The 28,000-nt window shown below is 36.0% G+C and overlaps 1 protein-coding gene and 2 long non-coding RNA genes across 4 annotated transcripts in view; 1 reads left to right on the top strand and 2 right to left on the bottom strand.

The window, feature by feature from the left end:
* The window catches only part of LOC129409734 (low affinity immunoglobulin gamma Fc region receptor II-like), a 33,905-nt gene extending 18,221 nt beyond the window's left edge, over nt 1–15,684 (bottom strand). The window contains exon 1 of one of the 2 annotated variants that reach the window (XM_055156285.1): nt 13,975–15,684. The gene's annotated coding sequence lies outside the window, so the exon portion shown is untranslated. Of the gene's footprint in view, nt 1–13,176; nt 13,310–13,974 lie in introns of those variants that run through there. The other variant, XM_055156286.1, reaches the window with a different exon arrangement.
* LOC110157676 (uncharacterized) lies at nt 7,877–10,216 on the top strand. Its single transcript, XR_008632530.1, has 3 exons — nt 7,877–8,023; nt 8,559–8,877; nt 9,465–10,216. It is a non-coding gene; the product is annotated as an uncharacterized LOC110157676 (long non-coding RNA).
* Nucleotides 15,685–26,327: 10,643 nt separating the features above from the next.
* On the bottom strand, nt 26,328–28,000 carry LOC129409743 (uncharacterized). The gene is made up of 3 exons (XR_008632536.1): nt 27,923–28,000; nt 27,797–27,841; nt 26,328–27,244 (listed from the first exon to the last, which is right to left on the bottom strand). It is a non-coding gene; the product is annotated as an uncharacterized LOC129409743 (long non-coding RNA).

Here is a 28,000-nt window from a genome sequence, read left to right as displayed (position 1 = left end):
ACTCTGTAAATAATTTGAGTTTGAATCATTTATTGTTGTGGGATTATGTAATACATTCACTTATTCCCCCCTGAAACTAAGCACCACTACTATCTAAATAAAAAGAGAAATAAAAATACAAAAAGAAAAAAGTCTCAATATGCAAATAATATTGCCATTAAATTGAAGAAATATATTGGCCTATATTGTAAACTGGTCAGGGAGTCTAAAAGATTTTGACTTAAACATTTAAAGGCTCTGAAAACCTGAAAAGAAATATTTCTAACAAAACATTGAATGAATTGACTCAGTTAAAATATGAATATAATATTATACTATCAAAGAAAACTGAATATTTTCTTTTCAAATCTAAACAAAGAATTTTTGAATCAGGTGACAAAGCAGGCAAATTACTGGCCAGATATATTCAACAAAAAGAATCAAAGTCACTAATAGCAGCTATAAGGGATGCTGAAGGTAATTAATATAGTAATTTTTAGTATTTAAAAATTACTATATTAATATGTATACATCAGAATGTTCTGCCACAGATATGGAAATTGATAGTTTTATTAGCAACCTGAATCTCTCCCCAAGATCAGTACAGAACAAAAACACAATTTAGACTCTCCTATAACTACAGAAGAAATATTAGAAACAATTAAGGCACTACCATCAGGAAAATCACCAGGCCCAGACGGGTTTATGTTTGAATTTTATAAATGCTACGCAAAAGATCTAATGCCCCTGTATCATAAGATGCTCATGGAGGCATATGCAACTGGATCATTACCCCCATCATTAAATCAAGGTATCATTACATTATTATTATTAAAAAAAGACAAAGATCCAACTGACTGTAAAAACTATCGACCTATTAGCTTAATTTCAGCAGATTGCCAAATAATTTCAAAAATACTTGCTAAACGCCTTGATAAAATTCTAGGCTCTGTTGTTCACCCAGATCAAGTGGGCTTTGTAAAGCAAAGAAACGCATCAGATAATATTCGCAGACTTCTAGATATTATGTGGCAAGTAAAAGACTCAGATGATCCAACTGCTGTTATATCTTTAGACGCTGAAAAAGCATTTGATCGTCTTGAGTGGAAGTACATGTTCTATACGCTAAGAGCTTTTGGTTTTGGTGAAACATTCCTTAAATGGATAAAGCTATTGTATTCAGATCCATCAGCTGCAGTACAGACTAACGGTCTTATATCTCCCTTTTTTAGGCTGAACAGAGGCACACGCCAGGGTTCAGCTCTCTCCCCTGGCCTGTTCTGCCTCTGCTTGAACCCCTCGCTACAGCAATTAGAAACAATCCAAATATTAGGGGTATTAAAGTTGACAAGTATACGCATAAGATTATGTTATATGCTGATGACATTCTATGGATTACATCAGATCCGCATATATCCGTACCAGCACTATTGGAGACCATAGAATGTTTTTCAAAATGATCAGGTTATAAAGTTAACTGGTCAAAATCTGAAGCCCTACCGTTAACTTCATACTGTCCGAAGAACCTATTTCAAGCAGGCTCATTCCAATGGCCAGCAGAAGGCATCTATTACAATGTTTACCAATCACTATACCCCAAAAATATTTTGATAAATTTGATCGTATTTGTAAGCTTTTTTTTGGAATGGGAAACGTCCCAGATTAAAACTGACTAAAATGCAAATGCCAGTAAAGAAAGGAGGTTTGGGCCTCCCTAAACTAATTCTTTATCATTATGCCTTCTGTCTGAGACACATTGCTCAATGGGCATTGCCACCTGAACGAGCCCCTCCATGGATGGGAATAGAGTCTAAATTGTTCTCTCCACTCAGTCCAATAGATGCTCTAGCAATTAAAAAGACCTCTCAGATTAAGTCCCATCCCATTATAGCAAATCTCCTTAATGTATGGAAAAAGATTTCTCATATATTTAATTTAAATGTACATCTTAATACTGAATCTTGTATTTGGAACAATCCAAAGCTTTTAATAGATAAACAGTGTTTTGTGTGGAAGGACTGGCTCACCAGGGGAATTGTTAAACTTGCAGACTTGTATGAGGGAGATGCATTGAAATCATTTGAAAAACTGACACTTGAATATAATTTGCCAAAAAATTATTTATGGAAGTAAGTGCAACTTCGAAGTCTATTTAATACAGTTATTGGAAATCACTCTTCCCCAGATTCAACAGTCAACTCTTCTATCACAAATAATTTAAAAAAATGGGACTGGGACATGAGGCATCTTTTTATTACAGTCATATTTTTCAACATAAGCATCCGATGCTCTACACGTTAAAAACAATCTGGTCTTCAGATCTTAATATTAATCTGACAGACGAAGACTGGAATAAAATATGTGAAAACACAAATAAACTGTCTAGAGATGTGAAAATCAAGTTAATTAATTTTAAAATCCTGAATCGCTTCTATTGGACTCCATCACGGTTATTTAGACTCGAGCTTAAAGACTCAGAAAACTGCTGGAAATGCCAAGCCAAAGGAACTCTGAAGCACCTCCTCTGGGAATGTCCTCTGATACAAAACTATTGGAGGAAGATTCATGGGTGCATAAAAAATATCACTCAAAACACTTTTGAATTCACCCCTCAGCTTTACATTTTGAGTGATCCAAAAATGACTTCTAGATGTCCATCACCAGAGTTTATTCAAACTAGTATTATGATTGGAAAACAAATAATAATGAGACATTGGAAAGACCCAGAGGAGCCAGCGTTTCATGAGTGGTTCACAGAACTGGCTAAAGTAGCCTCTTATGAACAGATGTCATTTAATATGTCAGATCGAATTTTAGCCTACAAAAACAAATGGAAAGCATATTTAAACTATGTTAACTGTGACAGTGGTGGAGAAAATTAAACTGTATGAAGTGAGGAGTAACTGTAATGCAAAATGTAAAGGATTTCAGTGGTTTTCTGTTTAAGGGGAAAAAAAAATAAAATACTGAAATGCTGAAAATGTGTACTCAGTACAAATGTATATTCTAAAATGTACTGTATGAATTTGTAACCCGACTGCCTCCCTTTTTTTTTTTTTTTTTTTTTTTAGTTACTAACTTATTATTTACTTTATACCTGTATGTATATATGTAGGTATGTGTATGTATATGAGTATGTATAGATGTATGTATGTATATGTATGTATGTATGTGTATATGTATGTGCATATGTGTATTGTGTATGTGTAAATATGTTTTTATGTGTATATGTGTATATATGTGTACGTGTGTGTGTGTATGTATGTGTGTGTGTGTGTATGTATATGTATATATATATATGCATATATAAAATGTAATAATATATATATATACCTGGTACACGCTTAGTATATGTTGTATGTATTATATACATACATATATAATCCTTTTTCATTATTAAGTATCATTGTCATTATTATTGCTTTTTTTTAAATTTTTTTTATTTAGTTGTGTGTGTGTGTGTGTGGGGGGGGGGGGGGAATACAGCATGTATATTATGATTTATGTGGACAAAAAAGCACTGAATAAATTACAAAATATATAAAAAAATAAAAAATAAAAAAAACATTTAAAGGCTCTGTTTGTATCCACATTAAGTGCTGCATCTTTGCCTCCACTTCATCCAAATGACATGTTGTAAAACATGGGGACTGTGGAGATAATTAAATAATTATAGTTTATTCTAAATGCACATTCTGCTTTGTTCATGTAATCATAAGAACTTGTTTTTAAAGCACAAATGTACACTTTTCTGCTCTTCAACAGGCATCATAACTGTTTTTTCACTGACTGTCTGATTTACTAATCTTATTGAGAATAAAATGTAAAAGAAAAAGCTACAAGAGTCTGTAGAGATTTTAAAGATTTTCAAACAGATTTCCAGGTCCCTCCCTATAAAAGGAGGCTCACACACTTGTAAGCCTGTTTGCACTCTGAGGAAGACCATGCTGCACCAAAACACATTAGTGTGTATTTTATGTCAGTAGTCATGCTGTAATAAAGGAATTAAAATTTGGCTTAAATAACAGAGAGCCTTGAATTTTTGTCTTTGGGAAAATTTAACACACAATTATTTTGCTCCATATTATACCAAAAAGACAAAGCATTAATCTTATGAATAGGAGTTAGAAGAGAAGAGATAGATAGAAGAGTTAGAGGAGGTACTCACAGTCCATGGCAGAGGTGCTGTTCATGTGAGGAGACCTACAGTCAGAGCTCAGACTCTCCTCTACAGGAAGTGACTCTCACTCACTCTTTTAACGCTTTTAAGAGCTTTCTTCAGCTGTTCATGTTCATAAATATTTACAAGTGTTTCAGTCCGCAAATGCTTTTTTTTATGTGTTTTTTTTTTTTTTTGTTACATGTTTGTTTTGAACTGAATCAATCAAGTTTACACGCTCTCTCATTTTGCAACATATTTACCTTCATACTTTCGCCCAGAGTAAGAGACTGTCTTTAGACCTCAGAGGAGGAGTGTGTTTAATATTGTTTAACAAGATTATTAACAATATAGCACCATAGCACCTCCACCACTTAAAAGGTTATTCGCAATAAGATCTGAACAGATGACCAGAACAACAAGGCCCACATGGAGTGGCCAGTGTAGTTCCTAAAAGAAGAACAGCACTAGGCCATTAAGCAAAAGTTTAGTGCTGAATTAAGAATATATATTTTAACAACACTGAAGTGCCAACATTAAGTGCCAACTAATGTAGCAAAATCAACTTATAACCAAATAACTAAACAACTAAATTACATCTGATTAAAGGCACAGAGAAAGGTGGCAAGGAGATAGACATGTTTAATGTCACTGTATTTTTCATATTTATGTATATAGATTGCATTGTTTATGCTTTTGTACTCTATGTTTGATCTGTCTCAGGGACTGCAGATGGAAATTAGCTCCTAGACTTACAGTTGGGTGCAAAGCATCTCTTCAGTGTTTCTTTGATTAATGTTCCTGTACATGGTCCCTGTCAAATAAATAAACTAATCATCATTCACTTGTATTGTATTATATTATAGTTATTCATTTTAGATACTACACAATGACAATAAATCTGATCTAATCTCTGCACACAGCCTATTCTCAGATAGAAAGCAGAGGCTGCCCATAAGACTTTTCCACAAGAAACAAAAAATTATGTTTTTTTCTCAGTTGTTTTAGCACGTTTTTTGACACTTGTTTTAGTTTGATCGTTTGATTCAAACATGTATCTGAACAGAAGCACAGGCCAAATAATTTGGAACATTAGTCTGTACAGTTCTCAGGGTCTTTCTCAGAACACTTGACAGCTCTCATTCACAAAGACATATGAGTAGTGAATTCACCTTGTTTTTTTGTTGTTTGTTTGTTTGTTTGTTTGTTTGTTTGTTTTTTCATACAGGTCTGTTCTGAAGTGCTAAGGGACTTTGGTCCAAACTCACTTTTAATACAGCAACTCAAACATAACGGCAAAATTCTGCAATTTGTGAGCACAAAAATCAGCAAATGATACTTTGCAATTGGTATTGTGTATTTTTATATTTTACATACAATACAGTCAGGTTTTAGACAAAAACACAGCTTTTCCAGTAGAAAAATTCATGTGTAAAGTGTCAACGCAATGGCAGACTGTACTAAACCAGTGATTCTCTGTGGTCACTAACAGAAGGACTAAAACTTCTGAGCTGCTCTGTCAAATGAATAAATGAACACAGAATACCATATGAAGAGAGTTTGAACATTCTGATAGTGAAACTTTTGGGAGATGATCGATCAGTTTGCAATCAAAAACTGCATTTTGCAGTTAGCAAAATTTAGTTTGAAAAAAACTAAAAATTCAGCTTAGAATTTTGTGTGCGCTGTTTTGCAAATGCCAATTTTCAGAGGATAAAAGTGCCAAAGCAGCAGAAAAAAACAAAAACAAAAAAAAACAAAACAATTGAAGAAACTCACAAAGCTATCTCTTACTGTACTAGCGCCATCTGCTGTTGCTTTAATAACACAGTTTTTCTCAATCACTTTGGCACTTTTATCTGTTGGAAATTGACATTTGCAAAACAGCTCACACAAAATCCCAAACAGAATTTTAGTTTTCCAAAACAAAATCTAATCTCAATAAAATGCATTTTTTCATTCAAAACGGCTTAATCATTTCCCAAAAGCAAGTTTTACCATCAAAACTCAGACTTTGATCCTGTGTTTTTCTGTGTGTCATTAAACAATGCAGCTCAGATGCTTTAGTCCTTCTCTCAGTGACTATAGAGAATCACTGGTTTGGTGCAGTCTGTCATTTGGAGTCACACTTTACAGTGAGGAATTTTGGACTGGAAAAGCTCTGCTCTTTTCTCTAAATCAATGTCTGTATTGTATGTAAAATATAAAAGTACACTGAAAAAAAAAAGTTGCTGGATTTGCGTAAAAAAGTTATGGACAGCGGTTGCACGCAATAAAATTATGTTTAGGCTTTGAAACTTTTTTCGAACCCCTCTACACATATTTTTCTCGGAACATGAACATCACTTTTTCATGTTGATGAAATTTGAAACAAATCATGCTGAATATGTATCTTATGGTACCTTATCATGAAATGTATAAGTATGTATATGTAATTTAATTGATTTAATTCTGTAAAAGAATACAAAAACAGTCTTTAGTTTTCTACAGATCTGTATTGTCTTAAACAGATTCAAACACAAAGAGCACAGGGACAGAGATACACAGTTTGGAGCTGGACAGTGTGAAGATTTATTCCAGTGAAGAAGCTCTGGTCTCTGCCTGTGGACACATGAATAACACATGATGATCACATTCTGATGATCTACTCTGTTGTACATGTTTAAATACACTTATAGCAATTATTACTACAATAATGGACCAGAACAGAATCACAAGAACATTAGAACTGTATCTGCAGAAACAAAACTCACCATGTGCTGCTTTTCTTCCTCTAAAACACAGTAACAGGGAGGGCATCTGGTATAAAGTCTCCTAAGTGCCACATCACCTTGTACAAGTACGATAACAGTTTCAATAGGAAGTTCATTTTGAAAAATTTTAAAATAATTTTAGTTGGTTTACTTACTTTGTTCATCTGTGGTCTGTGTTTTGTTGGTTCTCAAACATCTTCCTTTTTCTGAAACATCAGCTGTAACATTCATGAACTTCCCCACAGCTCCAGCAGAGCTCTGGACGTCACTCTTTGTAGACGACTCTGGAAGCAACACATTCAAATCTTAGTACAACTGTCACACTCTTGTAGATGGACAGTCAAAAACAATTTGTTTCAAGCTGTCCTTACATTAACTCTAATTTCAAATAAAACAACACAAACATGTTTTAACAATGACATCATTCTAGGCCGGAGAAGCATATAATAAAATCTTTAAAAAGTCTTACCTCCAGATCAGCTCTCATAATCCTCCTGCTCCACACTGTGTGTCCTCTGCTCCTGTAACTGTCCTGTGTCCTGTTACATTTGAATTTTCCCTCCAAAAGTTTTGGGGAGGAGAATTCCAGAGGAGGAGCCTCTCACAGAGATTATAATAAAGTCATGTTTCCTCAACCTGATTAAAACATGCAGGTCTCACATCGGCCACAATCAAGCGATGTTTGTAAGATTTAAACATGCTTGACAGAGAATTGTAAAAAAGTGATGTTATTGTTGTCAAATTTGTTTTTGCAATTTGAGCAACCCCTCTCGGACCGTTTTTTCAGTGTACATTACCAATTGCAGAGCAGATTTTGCAATATTTGATCAAAAATATTTATGATGAAGAAAATACATCAACACTTCTTTTGTTCTGTGATTTGTTGTAATGTGTTTTCGAAAGTAAAATAAGAACTGTATGTCTTTGAAAGTCTGTATGGGAGGGACAAAGGGAGGGACAGAGGGAGGGACAGAGGGAGTGTTATGTATTTGAGGCTTGTTTCAGGCTTCTTGTTTCTCAGAGTCATGAGCTGTACGGAAAACACTGTTCCACTTTGTTTGGATTTAAAATATGGGTCACTTCTTTTTAATGCTGTTATTGACTTTACTTGACTCAGCATTTTGTTTTACAGGTGAGAATATTTATGAATTTTAGCCGCATACTTCTATACACCTTTTTCTAACATATCTTATCATTTTTAATGTTGAGCCATTTATTTCTAAAGTCTAAGATTTAGATTCTCAGGTAAACACAAAACTCATTTATAGATGATGAGGAATGGAGAGAGATCTAAATCAGAACAATGTAGCTGAAAAACTTAAGAGAAAGACGAAAACAAGATCAAGGAAGCGTATGAGGGCGTAGGGTGTATCAGATTACACCACTGCACTATGTCGTTTCCATTTATCAGCAGAAACTGATTCACTGTTTATGACAATATTACAGTTCTATATTATTCTCTACAATAAATCCAGATCACTTAAAAATATAAAAAGTTAGAAATACAGTATAAAAATTATATACACCACATTATTATTTTATAGTAACAAAATGATTCATCATTAGGTCTTCTAAGAATATATAGATCTAACTCAATATCAACCAAACGTCAAATCCAAGTCCTAATATTGTCAAACTGTCTGTGTGTTTGTTACTGTTTCCTTTAGAGATTACCATAAAAGTGTTTGAGGGAGCAGATGCAGACCTGCCCTGCAACTGTGCTGAGGGCAAGAATGTGGCCACTTTGCAATGGCGTTATCTTAACCAGAGTGACAACCTGCTGATCTATAGAGGAAAAAAAATATTGGAAAAAAAACCCCCGAATCCAACACAAATATCTCCCTCCGAAGAATGTAACTCTAAAAAATGTGAGATCTGAGGACTGTGGGATTTATGAATGTTGGGTTAAGTATACAGACGACCAGGAGTACAAACAGACCATCCATCTAACCCTCAAACCAAAGAGTGAGCCAACTCCCCCTTCAGGTACAACACATGACTGCTATTGTAAATAAAATGTGCAATGTAATGTGTTGGTGGTTGATTTTAGGTTATTTTTCAGTTGGCAAGTGTGAACACTGTATAAACATATGCACAGAGGAGAATTAAAGCTACAATGACTTTGTACAAACAAACCACAGTCACACTCTGACCACCTGACCATCATGTGCTGAACTGTGGATCTATGTTTCTTTATTGTCATTTTATGAAATTATCTGAATTGATGTTAAAGGTCCTGTACCTGATGTTTACAGTCTTAAAAACATGAGAAACTGAACTAAAGTTATTCCCCTCTGACCATACACATTTCTAGTATCATTATTCACCAGCTGAGTTTATGAGTGTTTTTCAGAATTTCAAAAGAGGCCAGAGTGGAGTTTTGCCATCACTTCCTCATTATTATACGAGCCTCAGTTACAGTCTAATTTACAGTATATAATTTTGGCCAACTACATTAAAAATATCAAGTACAGACACTTTAGAATAATACAAATATATATCTTTACACTGGGGAAATAACAGGCCTCTTGAAAGTGGATTACAGATTTTCACTCTGATGTCTCTTTTCACAGATACATCGAACATTGTGGAGGACATAGTCCTCACAGTGAGAAAACACCGAGGACTTTTTTGTGGACTGGGGTTTCTACTGTTCTTTATTCCTCTAATTTTACTTCTTTCCAAAAAAGGACAGTTGTTCAAGAGTGACTCCTTCTGTTCTAAACAATCAAATAAATACTGTCCCCCTTCAGAATCTTCAAACTCAAATTCTAAATCTGAACATTCTACACTGTCATCCACAAAGGTTCTTCTTGACCCCCTCCAAGAGCTGCCACCTTACCGCGGTGGAGGGGTTTGTGTGTTTGAGGCTTTGGAAAATGTTTTAGTTTTCCAAAGCCTCGAGCCAGACCAGGAGCAGCTCAAATTTGGAGGATCGAGACACTGAAAATGGGTGGCAGTCAACTCTCCATGGAGATGTTATTGTTAAGCCTGAAATGTTCCATGGTATGACATTAAATACAATCTATCTAGCATTTATTCATAACAGGTGTTTCTATTTCTCCAAAACACAATAATCCCTTTTGTGAATAGGGGCGACTCTCCACAAATCTGAATTGTAAAAGTTTAATCTATATGATGTTTTAGAAACTCCATTGTACAAATTTGTTTGTGACTTCAAATTTATTTGATCTACCTAAATAATTTAATCTAAAAAAAAAAAAAAAAAACTACTCTCCTTTTTGTCTGAAATGTTACTGCGGCTTTAAATACTGTTGCATTTGTTATATTTCAAATATAAAATAAAGATAAAAAATTTTTATTATTTGTTTGTTGTTGTTGAATTTGTCTAATGTGCACATTACGTGACCAAGTACGTCAATGGAAAAACCCTCAGAGCAGTATTTACATATCAAACATGCTTTAAACAGAAACAACTGTGACTAAGCCACCGCAAATACCACAAACGTTTCTCTTTTGAAACAGCAAAACATTTGTGAGAGGAAACAGTTTAAACCAAGTTCCCCTCAAAAAGTCCCTTCTTCAAATCCAGCTAATAATGTTGTTTATAATGTCTGCTACTGTAGATTTTAGTAGTGATATCATGATTTTTTGATTGCTGTATAAAAAGAGAGTAGAAGACACACAATATATATTTAATGCAGAAACAGAGTTCTGGCTCTCTGAACGAGGGACTGAGTCTTAGTAACAGACAGGTTTTATACATTGGCAGTTGACAGCATGTGTAAGACTTTAGCCCAGAATTGGTCAAGAAACAGTCAAGCAACAACTGGTGTCGTAAAAGTGTGTTGTTAAAACTTTAACTTAAGCCTCAAAATATACGATCTCTTAGGTGTCCTCTAAAAAAAAGAGCAAGCACAAACTCACTCACAAATAACTGGTGTGACTATCAATTAACAAAAACATGCCAACAAGTAGTAAATGCAGAATGCTGATGAAAAATATAATACGAATATGATACAATACAATAGAAACACCCAATGAATTTGTATTATCTGAAATCATTATTTAGACTCATTTGTATTGTTGTATATATGACACTAACCCAAGTGAAACATTATCATCACATTTGAGTAAACATGTGCTCTGTCTCCAGTGTTGGCATTAGGGGACTAAACAAATCAGGTACAGCTTCTAGAAACATTACAATTAATTCAAGTCAGTCAGATGTCCCTGCATGTTTGTAATATCTACCTTTAATATTGTAATATTGTAATTGTTAATGATATTTAAATGTAATAATTTATTAATAATGCAATGATATAATAAATTATTCAGCTGGTGGTTTTTAGATTTTAAAAAGTGATGATGTCATGCTCTCAGATGGGGGGCAAAAAAATGGGTTTTTCCTATTGATCACATTGTACCTTGAGAATATCAAAAAGGTAAATTCCCAAATATGGAAACTCATCATTTCTATTACTGACTAGACCACAGCCCATGCTATATTACAACAAGAATCTGCTGTTAAACACTATTCATTTTAGCTGGCCCCATCTGTATTAAATAATATTGGCCTGTAGAATGTTGTAATGTCATCTGAAACTCAGCAATAATTTGTCATATTATTTGATAACTTTTTTCTAGTTATATATATATATATAATATATATATATATATATATATATATATATATATATATATATATATGTGTATATGTATGTATGTATATATGTATATATATATATATTATATATATAATTACTTATTTTGTGATTTATATTACATTTATTATTAGCACAATGACAAGTGATTTTCTCCTCACTGTTGATCAGTTAAGTTACTGTATCTTATATATCAGGTCTTTACTGTCAAAGTGTACCTGTAGAGGAGAAATACACTTTATTTATTAGTATAATTTAAGATTCATGTTTTTAAATAACTATGTAAATTTGTGATTATGACAGCTCAGTTTTGTGAATGACTGGAGTTGTAAGTATAACTACAATTAAATTGAAATCAATGGTTTAACACTCATATTTGTTTAAGTGACTGTTGCCAGTAACTTTGCTGTTAGGCGGGACGGAAAAAACCAATCCAGAAACAATCCAAGATTATATATGCACATAAATCTTCTGCATTACATAAATACTTGAGACATTACTTCTTGGAAACCATCTGTCACAGCCACATTACACCAGACTCAAAACAAATACAACTAGAGTTCACCTCAGTTCAACACACACTTGGATTAGACCTGGTTTAGAAACATAATAATAATAATAGGGCTGGGCAAAAATAAAACTTTTTAATCGCGATTAATCACATGAGTTCGAGTGATTAATCGCAATTAATCGCATGTTATACGCAAAACCAACTAGAAAAGCACTCAGAGAGCGCAGACCTCCGCCAAGGACTACAGTCCCCCTCATATTAATTGTGTTTTCCATAAATATTTGTCTCGTATCTTTCAATTTGGAATATGAAAGAGGATCCAATTGTCCATCCCTGAGTCAAATTTCATGGGGTTTGGTCAATAATTAACCGAGATATTGAGAAACAAAATTTTTGGCCCCATTTACCACAATGTTAACTAAAATTTCAAAGTGATCCAGAATCCAGGATTTCTTCCAGATCACCCCCAAAATGAAATCAGTTCTTCCTTTTCACATTTCCAACAAATCCTGAAAATTTCATCAAAATCGGTCCATAACTTTTTGAGTTATGTTGCTAACAGACAAACAAACAAACAAACAGACAAACGCCGGCAAAAACATAACCTCCTTGGCGGAGGTAAAAATAATAATCATCATCATCATCATTATCCCCTCCCACACACACACACACGCACACACACGCGCACACACACGCGCACACACACGCGCACACACACGCGCACACACACACACACACACACACACCACTTTCATTTTAGGCAATGTGGATGAAGTGTTTTGCCGAGCAACAGTTTTTACCACTGGCTGCCCACTGTGGCACCTGATATTCCCAGCGATCTCCCATCCAAGTACTAACCGGGCCCGTCCTTGCCCATCTGCAGAGACTGACTTTTTCACAACATCCTGATGTGAACTGAGATTCAAGTCACAGTCAGACTAAACCAAATAAAGAGCCACACCGTCCTGTCAGATGGATTTAGACAAAGATATACTGTAAACAAAACAAAATATGTCAGTTAATTTGCAAAATGTTCACTTAAAAATGTTGTAGTTCACATATACTCTTTGTCTAGCAGTGTTTTCAAAAGCCAAATGTATTTTGATGCAGTAAAAATACTGTATATACAGTATGTAAAGTCCTCCTCACCTCATCTGTTGAAGCTCGGGTCCTACCAGGGGCCTGAACACTTGAGGGTACTGCACTTTTCTGAAATGAGATGTCTGTATAGCCCCTCCTCCACACTGGGGGTTAGTCCTCTTATTTCTCACTTTGACTTTGGAGTTTCCATAATTTTTGTGCCTTTGGTCTTGTGGACATGCCAACTAAACTGGGGTCTGGTTCGATCCTGGTTCAGATCTGGTTTAGATTTGGTTTAGACCTGGTTTATTCCTGGTTTACTCTTAAATACTCTATTGTATGTCTCTATCTGTTTGAGTCTTTCCAGATTGACTTGTCATAGTATTAGTCCTGTTTTAGGGTTAGACTTTTTCACCATCTCAATCTCCTGATAAACAAACTAATTATAGCAACAACAAATGCTGTAGACTTAAATAAAAGTACAATGTCTTCAGTAGTTTTCAGACTTCAGATATTATTTGCTCTGAATGCAGGGTGTGCCTGTCATGGGTTTTGATAGCCAAGTTACATTCAAATAAAAAACAAATATGAGCCACACCTTCCACTGAAAGAAACCACCTGTCAGACAGGTTTAGTCTTTTCAGAGAAGTCTGAAACATGAACTGTAAACAAAAAACAATAAAAGCATTTCAGAACTTGTTTGTAGAGATCTAATATTGCCTTAGCTGCTTTTATACCCCATGAGAGTTCAATTGCAAAAAGTGCACTTCAAAAGTCGTTTTAAGTTCACATACACTCTTTGTCTATCAGTGTTTTCAAAAGCTAAATCTATTTAAGCGCAGTAAAAATATTAAAGTTCCTTCTCACCTCATTCATTGAAGCAATAGGACCTACCAGGGGCCTGGGCACTCCTGGTATTGCACTCTTCTGGACTGAGATGTCTGATGTTTTTCTGGGATCTGCTGTGGCGTCCTCCAGTGTTCCAATGACCACAGGCACCACAGATTCCCCACTTTGACCGTGGAGTCCCCAGTCTGTACTCTGCACTGATGTTTCTGTACACTATGTTGTGCTGCTCCATGTTTGTTCTACCCGCCAGCATCTTGCCTTGGTTATCTTGGTTACTTTGGTTACCTCTTATCTTGGTTATGTTCTAGCCTGAACTGTCTCAGGGACCTCTTTACACTTGGTCTTTGTAGATCTTGGCCTCTATTGCCCTGGTGCTCAAGGCCTGATCCTGTGCTGCCAGGGTGAGTCCACTCCACTATATTGTCATATATATTTGTTTTTGCAAATGAACTCTTAAGGAGGACATTACCTAAAACTAATCATGAATGTTTCCATCTGATATAGTTGAACAAATGAGTATCTTTCTCACAACAGTTGATATGTCTCTGGCTGATTCTTCAAATGGCGGCCTCTGGACTCTGGGCTGTGATCCAAAACCCTCAGGGACTCATTATACATTAACTAGAGTCAACAACAATAAAACAGGCTGAGGGAGCACGTTTTCAAAATAACTCCTCATAACTCACACTAGTTCACATTAAAACAGACACGAAAGCTCAGACCTACCATAAACAAACATTAAAACATACAAGCATGATAGATGTGTAAATGTGCACATCTACAGAATTCATACACTTTATTAGAAAATTATATTAAATTATTTGGAGTAAACCAGCTCTACGACAGAACAAAAACAGGTCTAAGGCAGGTCTAAACAAAGATTTAACTATAATTCCAAAGAATGTGACCTTAGCCTTTGTTATTCAGCACCATAGCAATAGTCCAACACTAAGTGACACAAAACAAAACCAAAAGAGAAAATGTCTAACGTGCGTGACCTGAGTAGACCTGGGTAACCTGATTTAGTCCTGGTTTAGACTCATTACACCTTAAATACTCTATTGTATATGTCTCGACCTGTTTGAGTCTTTTTAGATTGACTTGTCATAGTATTAATCCTGGTTCAGGTTTAGACTTTTTCACCATCTCAATCTCCTGATAAACAAATTAATTATAATTTGAATGCCTAATAAAATACTTACATAAACCTAAAATACCTAAATATACGTACTATATCTTTAGTAGTTTCAGGTATTTGCACTGAAATGAGAGTCAAATCGCATTCAAATAATAATCAAACATGAGCCACATCCTCCACTGAACCCAGATACAATCCTGAGTAACCACATGCATTTCAGAAGAGTTCATTTCAAAAAGTGCATGTCAAAGCATGTTGTAAGCTTGCATACACACTTTATCTATTAGTTTTTTCAAAAGCCTAATCTATTTTAGTGCAGTAAAAATATTAAAGTCCCTTCTGTGCCACGAAAAGCACAGATCGACCATAAAGAAACATATCCAGTCATGCTAGATGTGTAAATGTGCACATCTACAGAATTCATAAAGGAATTTGTATTAAATTATTTGGAGTAAACCAGGTCTAAGCCAGGTCTAAACAAAGACTTGGCTATAAGTCCATGAAATGTGACCTTAAACCAAAAAGAGAAAATATCTACAGCGCGTGACCTCAGAGGACCTGGTTTAAACTGGTTTAGTCCTGATCTGACCCCACCCACAGCCAGCTTGTCTCTCCCTCCCTCTTCTTTCTCCTCCCTTTTGCTCTCTCCTCCCTCCCTCCCTCTTCCTCTTCCTCTCTCTCTCTCCACCCACCCTGTCTCTTCTTCCTATGCCCCCTTCACCATCCCTCTCGCTCTTCTTTAAAGACAATTAAAATGGCATAATCTATTCTTATCATAACCTGGCTATCCAATATTTCTGACAGTCTGTACTTGGGCTGTAAAGTTGAAGCCCATTACTTATACTGTATGACAATAGGTTTATGAACAGAACTTAAGACTGTCATACGGCGCCACCTGCTGCTCAGAGGGCTCAAGTACCAACAACAAAGCGTCTATACTTGTGTCTTATCACTCCAAAACACTACTGCATAGTTATTATGTGCATTTCATTTAAGTATAAAATAATTTAAACATTTACAATTGTCATTATTATTGTACATTACCACATTTTTCCTAGAAACTAATCTCATTGCAACAGTTTGAAATCTGCACCATGTTCCAGACACTTAACTCTTGTTTATTGTTGTCATTGTTCATTCTTTGGTTGTATTTTGTTCTAGTGGAGTGTGTTTATCAGTGAACAAAATAAACAAACTAGGAACAAGCTTTGGCATTATGGTGCAACATTAAATAAAGAATAATACGGATGGAAATGTCCTATGCTAATTACTTTCTAGGGAAAGCAGTAACATCTTCATAGGCGGCCCATCCAGCTGAAAAGTTACTTGGTGCACCTCTTTTTTCTGGATATATATATATATATATATATATATATATATATATATATATATATATATATAATTACTTATTTTGTGATTTATATTACATTTATTATTAGCACAATGACAAGTGAACTGTTGATCAAGTGATATATCAGGTATTTACTGTCAAAGTGTACCTGTAGAGGAGAAATACACTTTATTTATTAGTATAAATTAAGATTCATGTTTTTAAATAACTATGTAAATGTGTGATTATGACAGCTCAGTTTTGTGAATGACTGGAGTTGTAAGTATAACTACAATTAAATTGAAATCAATGGTTTAACACTCATATTTGTTTAAGTGACTGTTGCCAGTAACTTTGCTGTTAGGCGGGACGGAAAAACCAATCCAGAAACAATCCAAGATTATATATGCACGTATATCTTCTGCTTTACATAAATACTTGAGACATTACTTCTTGGAAACCATCTGTCACAGCCACATTACACCAGACTCAAAACAAATACAACTAGAGTTCACCTCAGTTCAACACACACTTGGATTAGACCTGGTTTAGAAACATAATAATAATAATAGGGCTGGGCAAAAATAAAACTTTTTAATCGCGATTAATCACATGAGTTTGAGTGATTAATCGCAATTAATCGCATGTTATACGCAAAACCAACTAGAAAAGCACTCAGAGAGCGCAGACCTCCGCCAAGGACTACAGTCCCCCTCATATTAATTGTGTTTTCCATAAATATTTGTCTCTCGTATCTTTCAATTTGGAATATGAAAGAGGATCCAATTGTCCATCCCTGAGTCAAATTTCATGGGGTTTGGTCAATAATTAATCGAGATATTGAGAAACAAAATTTTTGGCCCCATTTACCACAATGTTAACTAAAATTTCAAAGTGATCCAGAATCCAGGATTTCTTCCGGATCACCCCCAAAATGAAATCAGTTCTTACTTTTCACATTTCCAACAAATCCTGAAAATTTCATCAAAATCGGTCCATAACTTTTTGAGTTATGTTGCTAACAGACAAACAAACAAACAAACAAACAGACAAACGCCGGCAAAAACATAACCTCCTTGGCGGAGGTAAAAATAATAATCATCATCATCATCATTATCCCCTCCCACACACACGCACACACGCACACGCACACACACACACGCGCACACACACACGCGCACACACACACGCCACACACACACACCACTTTCATTTTAGGCAATGTGGATGAAGTGTTTTGCCAAGCAACAGTTTTTACCACTGGCTGCCCACTGTGGCACCTGATATTCCCAGCGATCTCCCATCCAAGTACTAACCGGGCCCGTCCTTGCCCATCTGCAGAGACTGACTTTTTCACAACATCCTGATGTGAACTGCGATTTCAAGTCACAGTCAGACTAAACCAAATAAAGAGCCACACCGTCCTGTCAGACGGATTTAGACCAAGATATACTGTAAACAAAACAAAATATGTCAGTTAATTTGCAAAATGTTCACTTAAAAATGTTGTAGTTCACATATAGTCTTTGTCTAGCAGTGTTTTCAAAAGCCAAATGTATTTTGATGCAGTAAAAAATACTGTATATACAGTATGTAAAGTCCTCCTCACCTCATCTGTTGAAGCTCGGGTCCTACCAGGGGCCTGAACACTTGAGGGTACTGCACTTTTCTGAAATGAGATGTCTGTATAGCCCCTCCTCCACACTGGGGGTTAGTCCTCTTATTTCTCACTTTGACTTTGGAGTTTCCATAATTTTGTGCCTTTGGTCTTGTGGACATGCCAACTAAACTGGGGTCTGGTTCGATCCTGGTTCAGATCTGGTTTAGATTTGGTTTAGACCTGGTTTATTCCTGGTTTACTCTTAAATACTCTATTGTATATGTCTCTATCTGTTTGAGTCTTTCCAGATTGACTTGTCATAGTATTAGTCCTGTTTTAGGGTTAGACTTTTTCACCATCTCAATCTCCTGATAAACAAACTAATTATAGCAACAACAAATGCTGTAGACTTAAATAAAAGTACAATGTCTTCAGTAGTTTTCAGACTTCAGATATTATTTGCTCTGAATGCAGGGTGTGCCTGTCATGGGTTTTTGATTAGCCAAGTTACATTCAAATAAAAAACAAATATGAGCCACACCTTCCACTGAAAGAAACCACCTGTCAGACAGGTTTAGTCTTTTCAGAGAAGTCTGAAACATGAACTGTAAACAAAAAACAATAAAAGCATTTCAGAACTTGTTTGTAGAGATCTAATATTGCCTTAGCTGCTTTTATACCCCATGAGAGTTCAATTGCAAAAAGTGCACTTCAAAAGTCGTTTTAAGTTCACATACACTCTTTGTCTATCAGTGTTTTTCAAAAGCTAAATCTATTTTAAGCGCAGTAAAAATATTAAAGTTTCCTTCTCACCTCATTCATTGAAGCAATAGGACCTACCAGGGGCCTGGGCACTCCTGGTATTGCACTCTTCTGGACTGAGATGTCTGATGTTTTTTTTCTGCTGTGGGATCTGCTGCACTCCTCCTCCAGTGTTCCAATGACCACAGGCACCACAGATTCCCCACTTTGACCGTGGAGTCCCCAGTCTGTACTCTGCACTGATGTTTCTGTACACTATGTTGTGCTGCTCCATGTTGTTCTACCTGCCAGCATCTTGCCTTGGTTATCTTGGTTTACTTTGGTTACCTCTTATCTTGGTTATGTTCTAGCCTGAACTGTCTCAGGGACCTCTTTACACTTGGTCTTTGGGCCTCTATTGCCCTGGTGCTCAAGGCTGATCCTGTGCTGCCAGGGTGAGTCCACTCCACTATATTTTCATATATATATATTTGTTTTTTGCAAATGAACTCTTAAGGAGGACATTACCTAAAACTAATCATGAATGTTTCCATCTGATATAGTTGAACAAATGAGTATCTTTCTCACAACAGTTGATATGTCTCTGGCTGATTCTTTCAAATGGCGGCCTCTGGACTCTGGGCTGTGATCCAAAACCCTCAGGACTCATTATACATTAACTAGAGTCAACAACAATAAAACAGGCTGAGGAGCACGTTTTCAAAATAAATCCTCATAACTCACACTAGTTCACATTAAAAACAGACACGAAAGCTCAGACCTACCATAAACAAACATTAAAACATTACAAGCATGGATGTGAAATGGCACATCTACAGAATTTCATACACTTTATTAGAAAAAATTATATTAAATTATTTGGAGTAAACCAGCTCTACGACAGAACAAAAAACAGGTCTAAGGCAGGTCTAAACAAAGATTTAACTATAATTCCAAAGAATGTGACCTTAGCCTTTGTTATTCAGCACCATAGCAATAGCCAACACTAAGAGACACAAAACAAAACCAAAAGAAAAATGTCTAACGTGCGTGACCTGAGTAGACCTCGGTAACCTGATTTACTCNATGAGTCTGTCTCTGACCCAACCAACCTGAAGTGAAGGAGGTGATGCTCTTTCCCTTCCTGATCCTGCAGAGTCCAACTTTAGATCATGAACTGTGGTGCCCCCTGGAGACGAACATGGCAGCTCAACCACTCCAGACTGATTCACAAACAGCTCATCTTCAACAGAGTCAAAGTTTACACTGTTAATCTCACTGAATCTCAGCAGAAGGAAATATGAACATAAATTTAAACTTTTTAACAATATTAACTGACACTTAAATTAAACTATCAAATTATAATGACTTTTATTGTTTTCAAAGCCATAACTCAATAAAACAAATGAGATAATGAAATAATTCCACAAACTCTCACCTGCTTCTGTCACTGTCACATTCATTTCATGGGAGATTTTCTTTTTTTCATGTGAAGAAATTTTAGCCTCACACGTGTACATCCCACTGTCCATCGAGGTAATGTTCTTCAGGATCACGCTGAGATCTCCAGACTTTAAATGTGAATCTTTGAGCTTCCACTCGTTTTGAGAAAATATGGGTTTTTGCTCATTATATCGCACTTTGCCGTCTCTGTACAAAAGGACATATCTGTCTTTACCCTTCAGTTTCCATTCAAGGATCACAACTTCACCTTCAGGGGCCTGGCAGGGAAGTTCCAGTTTAAATGGGGAGCTATAATTTTCTCTGGCACTAAAACAGACAAAGGTAACATTTAATTGTTAATGACAGCCTTTGTGCAATTGGAGTGCAAATAGTTTCAACTAATACTGTATATGTATATATATACTATATATGTATATATATATATATATATATATATATATATATATATATATATATATATATATATATGTATATATATATATACTGTATATGTATATATACATACTGTATATATATATATATGTATATATACATACTGTATATATATATATATATATAATATATATATATATATATATATATATATATATATATATATATATATATATATATATATATATATACACACACACATATATATGCTAAAATGTAGTTTGAAACGTAATCCATTAAATTACTTAAAGTGAGTAACGTAATCTGAATACATTGGATTACTTGATATTGTCTTGCTTTTTAAAACTAAATGTAGCAACCACATCCTGAAAATTCATGTTTGGTCTCTTCAAATTGTCTGTTGAGCCCAAGTCTCCATGAATAGGCAGTTGTTTGCTGTAGAGAAGCAAAGATGAGGAAATCTTAACATAAGATAAGTCTGCTTAAAGACAATTAAAAAGCCCAGTCTTTACTTAACCATATTAAAAATATTTATAGAGAAATGATTTCTATATGAGATCACTGCTGCCTGAAATTATGTCCACCTACTGTTAGGTGATATATTGTTTACACCTTTTGGTTTAGTCCTGGTTTAGTTCCGGTTTAGTCCTGGTTTAGTCCTGGTTTTAGTCCTGGTTTTAGCCCAAAATGTGAAAACTACCACCATGTAATCCATTTATTTCAACAAAGTAACTGTAATCCAATTACCACTCATGAAAACAGTAACTGTAACTGAATACAGTTACAATTTGTACTCTGATTACGTAACACCGGTACATGTAATCCGTTACTCCCCAACACTGCATATACACATGTAAATATGCAGAGTCTAAAAAACAAAAGCACTTTCCTGACTGGTACATTGGTACATTGGTACATTTGTGGTGTAAATGCAGAGACTGGTCTGAGCACAACAAGGAGCTGCATTAGTCATTTGTGGTTTGGTCTGACAAAAGTAAAGAGCTCACAGGAAGAGCTTCACAAACATCACTAGAGGAACAGGTGTGATGGAAGCCACCACTCTGCTCTGTGAGTATAACTACTCAGGTTTTTCTTTTGTCTTCAATTTAAAATTGAATAACTTCTGTAAAATTGTCTCTTTTTTTGTAGTTTGGGCTTTACTGGTCTTTACTTGTCCGTTCTACCCCACACTCCAAGGTCAGTCTCTCAGCTCTATTTTCACCTATTAGCCCTGATATAATATTTCTCAGCAAAAATACATTTGGGGATGTCTTTTGTTTCATTCAGGCATATTTTTATTCACCTATATGTAGAAAAAAATATAATGAAATTAAAGTTCTGAAACAGTCAAGGGTGGTCAAGGATAGTGATTTTCAGTGGAGTCCAGTGCCACTGCACTGGGCAGGGATCAATAATGATTTATATGCTTTACTTTTATTGTGGAGCTGTAACAAATCTGAGAGAAAAGAGCACTGATGGACTTTGTGTGCAGGTCTTCTCTGAAATGTGCCTCTGCCACCTCAGCTATTACACAGCGTTCATGCATGCATGTCGGCTATTCACATTTCTGCTTCTGTTTGTGACTCAGTATTTTGAGCATATACAAAAATCATTCATCTGTTGTGAACTCTTTTTTCAAACCCAATGGAAACTAGGCATTTTGCCCTAATCTGGTGACGGAAATATTTGCTTTATGACCTTAATATTACTGCACATTGTCCATTCAAATAAAGACTAAACTCAACTCAGCATTCCTAATTAATCAAAGCTGCTTCCACAGTGACATTTCTCAGACAGTGGGCACTAACTTCCGCTCAGAAAATAGTATTTATGTTTTACTGGACACCACGTGAAAGCAGCATTATAATATGTACATGTCTCCAGTTAACATTTCCAGATCACTCATTACCCTATAATTACTCAGCTCTGCTCCAGTCGTAAACTGTGGACAGAGGGCAGTCACTGTCGTGTGTAAAGATATTGTGTCTCTCACAGTGCGTCTGAGGGTGAGTCCTGACAGGCTCCAGTTCGTCAGATGGGACTCAGTGTCTCTGATCTGCACTCCTCCTGAGGCCTCTGGACGCTGGGTTGTGGTCAGAAAATACCAGCACAAACACCCGGGGGCGCTGTGAGGATGACTGGGGCAGACTTAAGGACTCTGTGTGTACAGTTGGGGCACTTGTTCCAGAGGACAGTGGTCTGTACTGGTGTGAGCGAGGAGCACACATGTCTGAAGCTCTCAGCATTACTGTGTCTGCACAAGGTAACTCCAGACTGAAAACAGCTCAGTACAGCCAACTACAGCTGACTTCAGTCATGGTTTAGTTTTAGTGTTTCAACACTTTTAACAATAGGGGAGGGTGATACAGTTGGAGCCAGATCACCATTCATGTTGACTAGCATATTTAAAAACTGCACCTCACTGTTGCTGTTTGACTCATATGTTTTCTTTCACAGAGTTAAGACCACCCACTGACCCAACCCAATCCCCAATCCCCTTCAGTGAGACTTCACCCCCCTCAGCAGAGACTCCTCCCCCCTCAGAGCGCCCCCTGGCTGTGGCTCTGATTTGCCACCTGCTGGTGCTGTGTCCCTATGTGCTGTCCACTGTTATCATGGTCTCTCTCTGCAGACACATGCAAACAGGTGAGGGGCCTTGTCTGTGAAAAACTCCACTACTGCTGCAGCCAGTTTAGTAATAAAAATGTACATACATGTATCTATATAGATTTTATATTTTACAGTGAAAAAACATTCCTTCACATTATTGATTCACTCCACTCTCGGTGGTGCTACCTGTTTGTCTCCATGGATGGAGAGATGTTTGTGTGGAAATGTTCAACATTGTGGCATTAAAATAATTTTGTATTTATTCAAATTAATGCAGGTATTTTTATTTCTTAGAGCCACATTTGCTACATGTGTCTCTTCTTGGTTTGTCACCAAAGTGCTTTTTGATTTATTTGCAAATACAGTGTGTGCAGTGGTCTGATTTTTGACACAAACTGCTGCTTTTATAATATTCTTTAAGGAGAATAGGTTTGATTTATTGATTGGGGACGAGTATGTACTTTAAACAGTACAGTATTATAGCAGCCTTGAGTATTCCATTAGTATTTTCACCATCTCATAATTGTAAAGTTACTCTTTTTGGTCTCTGCAGAGGAGGCCCCTCCCCCTGTGACACGGGATTATGACATCACAGCGATTGCCACTGAGCATGACTTTTGATGCAGCAGCCTCCTGTGCACCTCTGATTCTTTGTTTATTTTATGTTGGGCACAAAGCAGAATGACCTGTTGATCTGGTTTTGGTTTGTGAGTTGGAGGCGATGCTCCTTCTGTTTGCTCTGCACAGAGTCACTATAAAATCATTTGAATATTGTCAAACACAGCGGTCCTTTCCCCAGTCCTGGTCCTGGTCCTGGTTTAGTTTTGGTCTTTTCAATAATGGTTATCCTGCTTCTTCTGAGCATGTTTGAAGTCCTAATCTGTCATTTAAATTCAGCATTCAGATGATCTAATTGTTAAAGTGCACTGTGTAACATTTCTGAGACTGTCAGCCATCTGTTTGTCCCTATGGAGATATTATTGCTTTGCCTGGAATGTTCCACAGTGTGGCATAATCACCATGTAAGCAAGTAGAGTATGGCACAAGGCCCAGTACAGTTAGATCTGTGGAGAAATCAAAACGACCACAGTGACAAAAGACATAATTTTAATGCCATACTCTCGAACATTTCATATTTCATCATTTACTTGGAGACAATCAGATGATGCGCCAACACACCACAAAAGTTACATGAGGTTTCTTTAAGTCATAACGGTCATATAATTCCAGCTATGTGTGTGCCTTTTTCACTGTAATGACATTTTGGCAGATTTGAACCTGCCCCAGTTTCACTGTTGGCCTCAGTCCAAACTCATGCCTCATTCTTAAGACCAGGTCTTAGTATACAAGCACATTTCACAACTTTCATGGACCAAGTGAGAGTAAGCATTCCAATCTGACTTCCTGTTTGTGAATGAAATAAAAACAGTTTTAAATTTGATGCAGCCAGCACACAGCTGTCAGATACTGTCACTAGGAATTACCATAACAAATGTATGAGGACGCGAATTTAACTACCTAGAACAAAGATTGGATAGAGCCTCTTTAGGTTTCTGATTTAGTCCTGGTTTAGTTCTGATTTATTACTGGTTTGTTCTTGGTTTAGTCCTGGTTTAGTCCTGGTTTAATTCCTGTCTTACCTGGAGGAGAGTCGACATGAGCTGGTAAAGTCCAATACAAAAACACGAGCCAAAACATGCACGCTGTAGCCATGTTCAAACTAAACTAAAGCCGGCTACAGGAAGAACATCCTCAGACAATACCCCCACAATTCCAACCAATCACAGCCAAGAGGGGCGGGGCTTTTACATTTGCTCTGTGTCTGATTCCTTCCTCTGTGCTTGAGCAAAAAATATCTTGCCCCAGTACAGACATATATGTACTGGGACAAATATGCAGAGTATGAGGTCAAAATAAGTCTGTTGTGTTCTGTCTGCATCTAATTACAAAGCATTTTATTGACCGATAATCAGGAAGTGCGCGTTTGGAGACTAGGTGTTTTGCCATCTTTACAGCAGCTCTCTGCTCTTCGTTTCTGAAAGTTGTGAAAAGTGCTTTTAAATTCATTGTGGTGAGTAATTAGTATGCTCAGAATGCAAGTAAATGCTCATTTTTAAAACAGCTTAAAACCGTATAAATCAGGTACAACACCTTCATGTTAAAGCTGCACTGTGAAACTTTTCTGGTGGAAGGTATCTGCTTCTCTCCATGGAGGTGCTGCCTGGAATGTTCCGCGGTATGGCATTACATTTGTTTATCTATATGAAGACAGCAGGTGGTATCATAAGGGCCAAGTTACATGTCAGGTCTGTGGAGAGGCGAGCCCATTCACAGTAAGAATGCAAGTTTTTAGGTCAATAACAGCTCATGTTATTGAGTAAATGTGCGATGGATAAGTTTAATGCCACAGCAGGACATCCAGGACAAAAGAATAACACATCTATGGAGACCAGCAGATGGTGGACTCTCCTCCATAAAAGTTACACAGTGCACCTTTAATACATCTTAATATGTTAATTTTTAAACCTTTATTTAGATTCTAATACTGAAAATGTGCACTTTTGGTCATTTTTACATATCTAGATAACACCAAGATCATATTTTATACAGTGATGTACGCAGAAAAATCATTGTATTTATTTTCACCTGCAATGTTTCAAAATGCTACAGTTTATTTTCTTTGTGGTTTAAATAAATAAATAATAATGATAATAAAATACATTGTGAAATATTTCATACAAAGTTAGTTCACTGTAACACAAATTCAGTCCAGTTACTAAACTGAAATTGTGTTCAGTTCAGTAACTGGACTGTTCCCTACTTGAACATATAGTAGTTTTCAGACACTTTTACTTCACTTAAGTAATATATTTTACAGTGTAACAGCACTCTTATTGAGTAAACATTTTGGTTTTGTGACTAAGTCTACAAGAGACAAAAGCTTCATGTTGACAATATGAAATCATGAAATCGTGTTAACATTGTGTAACTTTTCTGGTGGAGGGTTTGTCAAATGCTATTCTCCATGCAGATTGCTTATTGATTATTGCTTTGTCTGGAATGATTCACAGTATGGCATTAAACCTCATGGAGGTCAAACCAGGCGAAGTTACAGGTCAGATCTGTGGAGAGGTGACCCCGCTCACAGACAGAATGCCTGTTTTTTTTTTTGAGCTATAAAACCACCTGTAATTGAATAAATGTAAATTAGTGCTGTTTAATGTCATACTGTGGAATATTCCAGGCAGAACAATGATGTATCCATAGAAACAAGCAGGTGACAGACCTCCTACCAAAAAGTTACACATTGCACCTTTAAATGTGATATATAACATAAATATTTCTTTGGAAATACCATAGTGTGTTCTTTATTTAATATTTGACCTGCATGATTTCAAATAGAGATAGACCGATATATTGCTTGGCCGATATACCATGCCGATATTTGGACTTTTTAAGTGTAAATCTCCAGCACAGACCGATATTTTGTTTTGGGCGATCTGCTGCCTAAAAATGCACACAAACCTTTGTATTAACACTTTAATACGAAGAGATAGATACATAGCTCTCTTATAGGTTTGTGGTTAAAAAAAAAAAAAAGTGCTTCAGCAATTGCCCAAATGAAAAAATACAATGTAAAAAAATTCAATAAATAACAACATACTGTGCAAGTAACAGGGTATTTAAACAATAGAACATAATTTTGAGCATTAAATCATAGTTTTTTGTTTTATATTCCTGTGTGGCCTTATATCTCTGTACTCCCTCAGTTCTGCAGGTATGTTCCATAGTGGTCCATGGGCGTATACTAGTCTATGTGCTCTTATAATTGTTCTGATTCAGCTCAAGATCATTCTAAAGCTATTCAGGACAGGTTCATTTCTGTCTTCTGAGTGTGACTTATGAGCTGGACTGGTCAGACTTATGTAAAATAATGCAAATAATAAGAGACACTGAATGAACTCCGATCATGAGATATTGACATCTGCATAGTCGCTTGTTTCCTCAGCATCTGCAAAAAAAGGAAACATGTTTTAATACATTTAAAGGTCCTATATTAAGAAAAACTGACTCTTGTGAACTTACAGTATAGCCGTATTATAATGTTACCTCATCAAAACATACCTGAAGTTTTGTTTGTTTCATTCACACAGTTTGAGTAATCCTATTATTAGTCTGTTGACATCTCTCAGCTCAAAATACTCTGTTCCACCTTGTGATGTCATGAAGCAGGAGTTTTCAAGTTAACAAGTACCTTTTACCTTTAGTTTAGTAGAGATTTGCAATTCCAGGGCTGAAATCATCCAAATGATATTTGGTGAAGGTGTATGGAATTGAAAAACACAGTGGAGTGCTTCCAGTATTGCCACATGACATCACAAGGTGGAACAGAGTGTTTTCTGTATAACAGAAGAACTCAGCCTAAATATGCAGGATTTGTGTATGAATGAAACAAAACACAACTCCAGGTATGTTTGTAATGAGAAAACAACATTATAAATAGATGAGAAAATAGTGTAATACAGATCCTTTAAAGTTGACTGCATACTAATCCATACTGTACCTTTGCTGTTTGAGCCTCTGATAGGTTCATAGACATTAACATCACCTGCAGATAATGTTTAAAAAGTTAAATTATTACAACAGTTGTATAAAGTTGAATTTGAATTGTTTGTTTAGTTGAACTGACTGTGAAGAAGAGATGAATACAACTGCTGCTGATTGTCGGCAGGTGAATCCTCCGGGTCATTTTCAGCGTCACTTAAAC

The sequence above is a fragment of the Boleophthalmus pectinirostris genome, unplaced genomic scaffold (assembly GCF_026225935.1).
Source record: "Boleophthalmus pectinirostris isolate CB_2022bp ecotype Guang Dong unplaced genomic scaffold, ASM2622593v1 HiC_scaffold_20, whole genome shotgun sequence".
In the NCBI taxonomy this organism is placed as follows: domain Eukaryota; kingdom Metazoa; phylum Chordata; class Actinopteri; order Gobiiformes; family Gobiidae; genus Boleophthalmus; species Boleophthalmus pectinirostris.
Note: the sequence above shows the minus strand (reverse complement) of the source record. Positions and strands in the feature narration are given on the sequence as shown.